Raw genomic sequence first — 8,681 nt, forward strand, 5'->3', positions numbered from 1 at the left:
ATATGTAGCATTTATTCATTCGTTCATTCACTTGTAGTAAATTCAGCATTCACAATGTGATAGCCTCATTCATGGTAAAGTAACATTGATCCCCTCACTCCAAATATCTCTGCTCCAGATTTTCCATATGCTGACAAACCCTTTTATCTCATCATATAAGAGACATCATATAAGATTTGTTTGAAAAGAGTTGTCCACTGTTACAAATAAATCAGTTTTGGGAAGCACTGTGTTTGGCCTGTATTAGTCAGCTCCAACTGCCATTAACAGAATACCGTAGACTGGATATCTTAAAACTACAAGAATTTATTTTTCATAGTTCTGGAGGCTGGGAAGTCCCAAATCAAGGTGTTGGCAGATTTCGTTCTTGATGAGGACTTTCTTCTTGGCTTGCAAATGGTCACCTTCTTGCTGAGCCTTCACATAGAGAAGATGGAGAGCTTTGTTCTCTCTTCCTTTTCGTATAAGGACACTAATCCCATCCTGGGGGACCTACCCTCATCAACTCATCTAAACCTAATTACTTCCCAAAGGCTTCACCTCTAAATAGCAAAACACTGGAGAGTTAAGTCTTCAACATATGAATTTTGGAGAGACACAGAACTTCAGCCCGAAAATATTCATAACAGGGCCTATATTTTTTAAATTAGTAACTTTCTGTTTTTTTCCAAATTATATATTTAATCTGTTAGATAAGCTTGTAATGTTTTATTGGTTTGCGTTTCTCAATCACTTTTTTTCCTATGTGGTACAAGATTTTAGGTTACGCAATATTATTCTGACCATTGTCACAATTGTTTTTCCATCTGGAAAAATTGATTTTTGTAAATGATGAACTCTTGTTTCCATGGGCAGGAATTCTACGTCAGCCAAGTCTTATTCTTTGAAAATAATCTCCAAACTTCTACCAATATCGTTGTATGACTCAGAGTGTTATGATATGGAAAATTCACAGTTTAAATGGCATAAAATAGAACTGTGTTTTAACTCCCGTTTTTTCTGTCTTCTCTCATAGCGTACAGAAAAGCCTGTGTTTTGAAGGCCAAAAAGAAACTTCAGTAAACAGCTCTTACAGTCCTTGTAGTTCTGGATCTAGATATATAATGCTTATATCTATATAATACATAAATACTTTTACTTCCTCTTTATATTTTTATTCTGCTTACATGCTATTTGATTTGATTGTATCTGTGCTCTTTTTATAAATTACTTCCGATATCATTATTAATGCAATTAATTGAACATGTATTGATATGATGAAAAGAGATATGGGCTTCAGGAGACTTGGGTTCAAATAATTGACCCTATCATTTGTTAGCTGTTTTACCCGCAGCTTTATTGAGGTATTTTTGATAAACAAAAATTATATATATTTAAGGTATGTAATATGATGTTTTGATATATATATACATTGTGAAATGATTACCACAATTAAGCTAATTAACATATCCATCACCTCACATATTTACTCCTGCCTGTGTGTGGTGAGAACACTTGAGATCTACTCTCTTAGCAGATTTCAAGTACGCAGTACATTATTATTAACTATGCTGTACATTAGGTCTCCAGAACTTCTTTATCTTGTAACTAGGATTTTGTACTCTCTGACCAACATCTCCCCTTTTGCTCAATCCCCAACTCTTGTTAACCATTCTACTCTCTTTTACTGTGAGTTTGACTGGTTTTTTGTTTTGTTTTGTTTTTTAGGTTTTACATGTACATAAGATCATGCAGTGTTTGTCTTTCTGTGTCTGGCTTATTTCACTTAGCATAATGTCCTACAGGTTTATCCATGTTGTTGTGAATGGCAAAAGAGAATTTCCTTCTTTTGTAATGCTGAATTATACACACACACATGCACGCACATGCACACGCAGAAATGGGATTTATGGATCAAATGGCAGTTCTATTTTTATTTTTCTGAGGAACCTCTATACTGTCTTCCCTAATGTCTATACCAATTTACATTCTTATCAAGGTGTACAAGGGCCCCCTTTTCTCCACATCCTCACCAACACTTGCTATTTTTTGACTTTTTGATAATAGCCTTCCTAACGTGTGAGGTAATTTGTCATTGTTTTGATTTGCTTTTCCCTGATAATTAATGATGTTGAACATCTTTTCATATACCTTTTGGCCATTTATGTGTCTTCTTTAAAGAGCCGTCTATCTAGGTCCTTTGCCCATTTGTTAATCTATTTATTTATTTATTTTCTTGCTATTGAGTTGTATTAGTTCCTTATATAGTTTGGATATTAACCCCTTGTCAGATATATGGTTTGTGAATATTTTCTCATGTTCTGTAGTCCTTCTACATTGTGTTGATTGTTCTCTTTGCTATGCAGAAACATTTTAGTTTGATATAAACCCACTTGTTTATTTTTGATTTTGTTGCCTGTGCTTTTGATCCAAAAGTCAGATCCAAAAAAATCAATGCCAAGACCAATACTTTGGGCAAATCTCTGGCAGTTCTAGATATTCATTTTCTCATGCAAATAAGGGGTTTGAATATATGTAATTACAATTCCTATGGTTTCTTTTACATTCTTAAATAGGGATTGTAATATATAATTACATTTAAATTCATGAAATACTTAGAAGAAATATGAACCATATCTGATAACTAAGTTATTGACAATTAGAAATTATTTAGCATTCCTTGAAATAACATGTTTTTCAAAGTTAGAATTCTTGTATTGTACATGGGTATTTCCGAAGAGTCATTTTGGATCTCATGCTACTTGAAACCTTGTTAATATTAAAGAATGTTTCAAATTCAGTAGGGGCAGGGTATAGTTTTTGGTTAGAGGATTAGAGTTTCTATTATGAAGTATAGGAGCTTTTCATTAGAAATGAAAAAATTGCCATATTCAGGTAGTTTTTTTTAAACTTTAAGATTATTTAAGCATTTCCATGTTTTGTTTTTTTTTAATAATTTAAAAACCAGAAGTCTGAAGAACTATTGTTTAAAATAATCCATTCTCTGTTAATTAACTTGATTGTGGGAATCTTTTTACAGTGTATACGTTTATCAAATCATCGTGTTGTATACTCTAAGTACATTCCAATTTTGTTTGTTAATTATACCTCAATAAAGCTGAAAATATAAGATAAAAAAATCCATTCTTCCACGATACAGAATAAAGGCACTGAGATCTCCACTTAAAGACTGAAAGACCATTAGGAAGTAAATTGGTATAATGACTTGGAGGTAAATTCTTTTTTATATAAACAATATGTAGTTATGGAAAGATAAAAACATTTGGAAGGATTAGAAAGAGGATAGGCCTTCTACTTCTGTGTTTTTGACGTAGAAATTTTGAAACCAAATAGGTGTCTTGTCACTAGACTCTAATGTTAGTTCCATATGTAACTTTGAATATGATTTTGCATATCTGTTATTTTAAGTAGAAATTATTCATATCCTTCTGGGAGATAATGGGGTAATCATTTTTTTGAAACCCTTTTCTAAATCCTTTTATCAAATGATACTAAATGTCAATATCTTCCAATTTTTCTTATATAATTTTTATAAGGAACTTGACTTCTTGCTTAATACTAATGAAATAAGCTCAGTTACAACATCAACAAAATATACAGGCTTAATTTGATACTTGGGTAATTTCGGGTTTGGGTTATTTTTGGTTAACAGCACCCTGCAGTACAAATTAACTTAAAAAGTTTTAGTGGCTTGTGTTAGTAATCCATAGTTGAAAGTTAGGTCCAGACGGATACAGTGGCATACAGGGTTATAACAGTTTGGGGGGAGCTAATGTACTGATGGTCCATTTATATGCCTATGTTTATACTTGTGCTAAAATCCTACTGAGCTTGAGCTTTTCAATTTCTTCATGTGTGATATAACAGATGTTAACTAGAAAAAAAAGAAGGATTTTAAAAAATATTAAAGCCAGGTATAACCTTGAAAAATACAGTGGTAAAATGGTGTAATTACACATGTCATTGAGATGAAATGACATTTTGAGGTTCTGTACTCTTCATATGTTTCGTATGTGGAAATAGCCCATTCAGACTAATCTTATTAACTTGGCCTAAATGTGGAGATTCATTTCAAAACTAGTAATTGCAAAAAGAAATTGTTCTGCTCTGTTTGATTAGATTTCCAGTTCATCAAAATGTGATCTGGTAAGATGATAGGTGTTTGAAATAAAGCAGAACTCTGATTCCTTTCTCTATTACTTGTTGTGAGTGAGACCTCTAGCAAATCTCTAGGCTTGTACATGCAATGAAAATAAAATAATACCCTGTACTTAAGGATTTGTGGGATGGAGTAAGGAAGAGTGTTTCCTGTGAAAAAGGCTTGTTAATTCTAAAGTGCATTACAATCCTTAATAGTTAGCTTCTCAAAACCCAATATTTCTAAAATATCATTCTTCATTGTTTTGAATACTGGGCTTTTTATAAGTGCAATTAACTTTACAATTGCACCACACATGGGGTTCTTTCAAAGTATTTTGACATTTCAATATATTCTGAATAGCTTCCGCCCCTGAATCTTGACAGGACCGATTTAGCCTATTCACACATGGATTGTGGCATATTCTGTGTTAAATGTATACACATAGCATGGTTGACCAAGGTGTGTGACTTTCTATCCCATTCCAGTGGATGTTACCAGAACAATAGCTTGACTGACATGTACTTTTGTATCCTGCTGAGTTTTACAATTTTCTTTTGGTGTTTGTTTTCACCAACGGTCTAGAATTTCTTGACCTCACAACCATTTAGAACAATGTCTTTTGCGAGATATGCTATTGGCTGATGGAAGTATTTTTGATCACTGATTTCAGAATATAGTTATATCCATGTATAAAAAACAAAGTGAGAAATTCAAACACTCACCTCCTGTTTTGAAATTGATTAATTTTTAAATAGTTTATAGATGTAAATTCTATAAAAAGTTTTAAAAGGGCATTCACTTTATAGTAAGGCTCTTCTGTCTCTATCTCCCTACCTCTCACCCCTCCTGGGAAGCAATTACTAACAGTTTCTTGAATTGCTTTCCATACATATTCTAGAAGTGGTTCTCTGTGAATTCAGTCAGAAAAGAGTTTATACCCTAACTTAGTATCATGCCTAGATATAGTATTCTTAAATTGGTGAAAATGTGATTTTCTTGTATGGTTCACAAAGTTCTTTCAGTTGTTTTTTCCTTTCTGTTCCTAAGGCATGCTCAACTCCTGCATAATTTCTAAGTAAACAGCTTTTCAGCAGTTTGTGTTTGGTCTTTCATGCTTATCAGATCAGTGAGTCTTATGCTTTCATGCTCACCATATCTTGTAAATTGCTGTAGAAGAATAAATCTGTTGTCCTAAGTTGGATATCTCATGCATGCCTTGTAAGCCTGTAATGACACTCTTGTGTCTACACATTGACAGTATTGGCTCTTAACCTAAAAACTTATACTCAGTCTGTGTTGCTGGCTTTCTGGTCTAATTTGTTTTTTTCTGAAGTACAATCTACTTGCCTAGGGCCCTGTTATGGGCTAAATGTTTGTGTACTACCCCCAATTATTTTTTTATTTTTTTTAAATTTTATTTATTTTTTATACAGCAGGTATACCCCCAATTCTCATGCTGAAGCCCTAACCCTCAATGTTAGGGTATTAGGAGGTGGGGCCTTTGAGAGACAGTTAGGTTTAGATGAGGTCATGTGAGTGGTTCTTATGATGAGATTAGCGCCCTTATAAGAAGGGACCAGAGAGCTTGTTCTTTCTCTTCATGTGAGATTGTAATAAGAAGGTAGCCAGCCATCTGCAAACCAGGAAGAGAGCCCTCACCAGGAAGAGAGCCCTCACCAGACACTGAATCTGCTGGCACCTTGATCTTGGACTTCTCAGCCTCCAGAACTGTGAGAAATAAATGTTTTTTTATTGTTTAAGTCACAGGGTATATGGTATTTTATTAGAGCGGCCCATACTGTCTAAGACAGCTGCTAACAACATGTCTAGCCCTCCTAGAGCCTTTTACCTGAGGGACTGGACCTTGCTGTGGTTTTTCAGTTAACCTTCCTACCACTGTGATTTTCCCATCACATTTGCCTGGCACAGACAGGGTTCACAGAGCCTGGTGGGATGTTATCATTAGGACAACTTACTAACTTCTAGGAGAAAGCCCTGTGTAAGAAATGATCTGTCGCTTTGGACCAGACCCTGTCTTGTGCAGGTCCATTCTCCTTTTCACCCATTTCCACTCAGGTTCCACATGTCTGTTGGATGAGGCTGCAGAATGTGTGACAGTCATAGGAGTTTCGTATGGTTGCAAGGTATACTTCTAATATGATGTGATACAAGTTTTAGTTTAAATGAATATACTGGGACCCTCCATTGTTTCTGTGGTTGTTAATGCATCACCAACACCAGTGGGACAAGTGATTACAAGCTTTGTGCTTTGAGGTAATTGCTTCTTTGCATATCAGTCATCTTTTAGGAGACCTGGAGAATCCAGAAAAACAGATGCAGATGGAACAAGGCACTGTGCAGCAAGAGCACAGACTGCAGATGCCAATACATGACCCTAATAAGCTGGCTTTCGAAAAATATCTGTCTCTGGGCGCTGCCCAGGGAGAGTCTAGATCAATAGGGCTGGGATGGAGCCCAAAGAATCAGTACTTTTAAAAGCTCCCTACGTGATCAGGTTGTGCTTCTGGTGGGAAATTACTGTTCCAAAGAGCAGTCATCACAGATGAACTGTCAATGGTTATGATCAGGGATATGAAATATTTACGGGAAAGATCTTTCTTGAAACCAAATAAAATCATTTGAGGAAAAAATGACTTTTAGTGTTCTACATAAAAAAAAGAATGTAAAGGATCAACTCCTGTCCCTCAGTCTCCCTACTTTCTCCACCACCTAATCAAGGGAACCAATTCTAAATAGAAAATACTGCTCAATATTTGTTGATTTATTGTCTCTGTTGTATAGCATAGCATATAGGCTATAGCACTTTTTATTTTTGTATTGAAGAGAGTACTATGAAAATGAGAATTACACATTCTTTGGTAATGATAGATTATACAACACCATAAACATTTTTAAAAGTGATTTTGATGCTTTTTTGGCACACAAGATTTATACGTTAACTGTCTGATATACTAGGTTAACTTCTCAGAACCATCTGAGTAGAAGTTTTCTGCAACGAATTTAGCTAATTTTAGGAAAATTGTGAAATGTTTTTGGAATGCTGTCATCACTGGTTCCTGACAAACACAGTAGAGCCACCAGCCACTTCTCAGACCTCTGATATTAGGTCCCCTTTCTGATGCCTCATTCTGTGAATTTTTAATTTCTCACTCGGGGTCATACAAAATTCATTCATTTTACTCTTGTTTTGACACCCCCCGTTCTATATATCTCTCTCATCACTCTCCTGCTTTTAGGAGTTATTTGTTTTCCTTTCTGTTTTTAAATATTTATAAATAGTTAAGATGTGCTAAGTTTTCCTGTTTTATACTCATAAAACACTATTTTCAATCATTTGTTTACTTTATCTTCCACAAGCATTAAGGTGCTTTTTTTAATGAACTCTCTTGTAAACTTGCAAATCTTATACCTGTAAAAACTCACAAGAGTGGTGCACAGACTTTTAGGGCATCCAGAGTAATATGCTGAGAAGAGACCCATGTTAGGCAAATGTTCAGGCAACTTCATTGTCTTAGTTATAACAGTGATGGGGTTATGGGGTTTTCTGTTCAACACAGAATCTTGCATTTTGGGAACTGAGAAACTGGAGTAAGAATATGGCTACCAGACAGTGGAGAAAGCATGGACATGTGTTTATTTAATAAGGATTTACTGTCTTGGGAGAGACAGTGAAATAAAACTCGTGATCCATGAACTCAGTTGGACAAGGGGACAAGCATACTACAGCCCAGCAAAATATTGGAACATAAGACTCTAAAAGATGACAAAAACAGAACATTACCCTCCAAAGGAGTAACAGAAAAGTACTATGGTGTCATATTATTTCCCAGCATGATCATGAAAGGGCTCATAAAAGAAAAAGGAATGAGTTGGGCTTTACAATATGGGTGAGAATTTGCTAGAAAAAAAGTGGAAAATAATAAATGCCAGGGGAGTCTTTGGAAAAAAGGGACCTGGTTGGGCACAGCTGGGTAAAGGGTTAATGTAAAGGAACAATTGGAGATAAAATTAAGGATCTATTCTGACTTTTATGAGACAAGTAACAGAAACTCTGGTTAAATAAAAAAATTAAATGATAGGGATTATCATACCATGACAGCTTAAAATTCCAGGAATACAATTCAGTTTAGATATGACTTATAAGGACCTGAAAATATGACCAAGATCTGATTTCTCTGTTATTGTTTCTTGACTAGATATCCCCAGGATTTGCTCCATTTCCAAGTTATAAGCTTTATATCTTTATCAAGGAGATGAGAGCTTCTCTTTGGTAAGTTCTATAAAAGAGAAATAAAACATTTTGTCCCAGAATCTCCAGCAAACATCTCCAAATGCCATCTCTGCCTATTCTTGAACCAATCACTGTAGATCAGGAGGATAGGATGTATTGAATGGCTTTTCCCAGTCAGTTTCATTTCTAGAGCTGGCATTGTGACACACCCCCCTGAACTGCCAAAAATGGGAAAGAAGTGAACTTACCGAGGGAAATTTAGGGTGCTGTTGGTGGAAAAAAGGGAGC

At 35.0% G+C, this 8,681-nt stretch overlaps 1 protein-coding gene across 1 annotated transcript in view; it reads left to right on the top strand.

Annotated features, from left to right (window-relative positions):
• The window catches only part of PRR16 (proline rich 16), a 174,607-nt gene that overhangs the window by 82,523 nt on the left and 83,403 nt on the right, over nucleotides 1–8,681 (top strand).

The sequence above is a fragment of the Balaenoptera borealis genome, assembly GCF_965194805.1.
Source record: "Balaenoptera borealis genome assembly, chromosome: 2".
NCBI classification, from domain to species: Eukaryota; Metazoa; Chordata; class Mammalia; order Artiodactyla; family Balaenopteridae; genus Balaenoptera; species Balaenoptera borealis.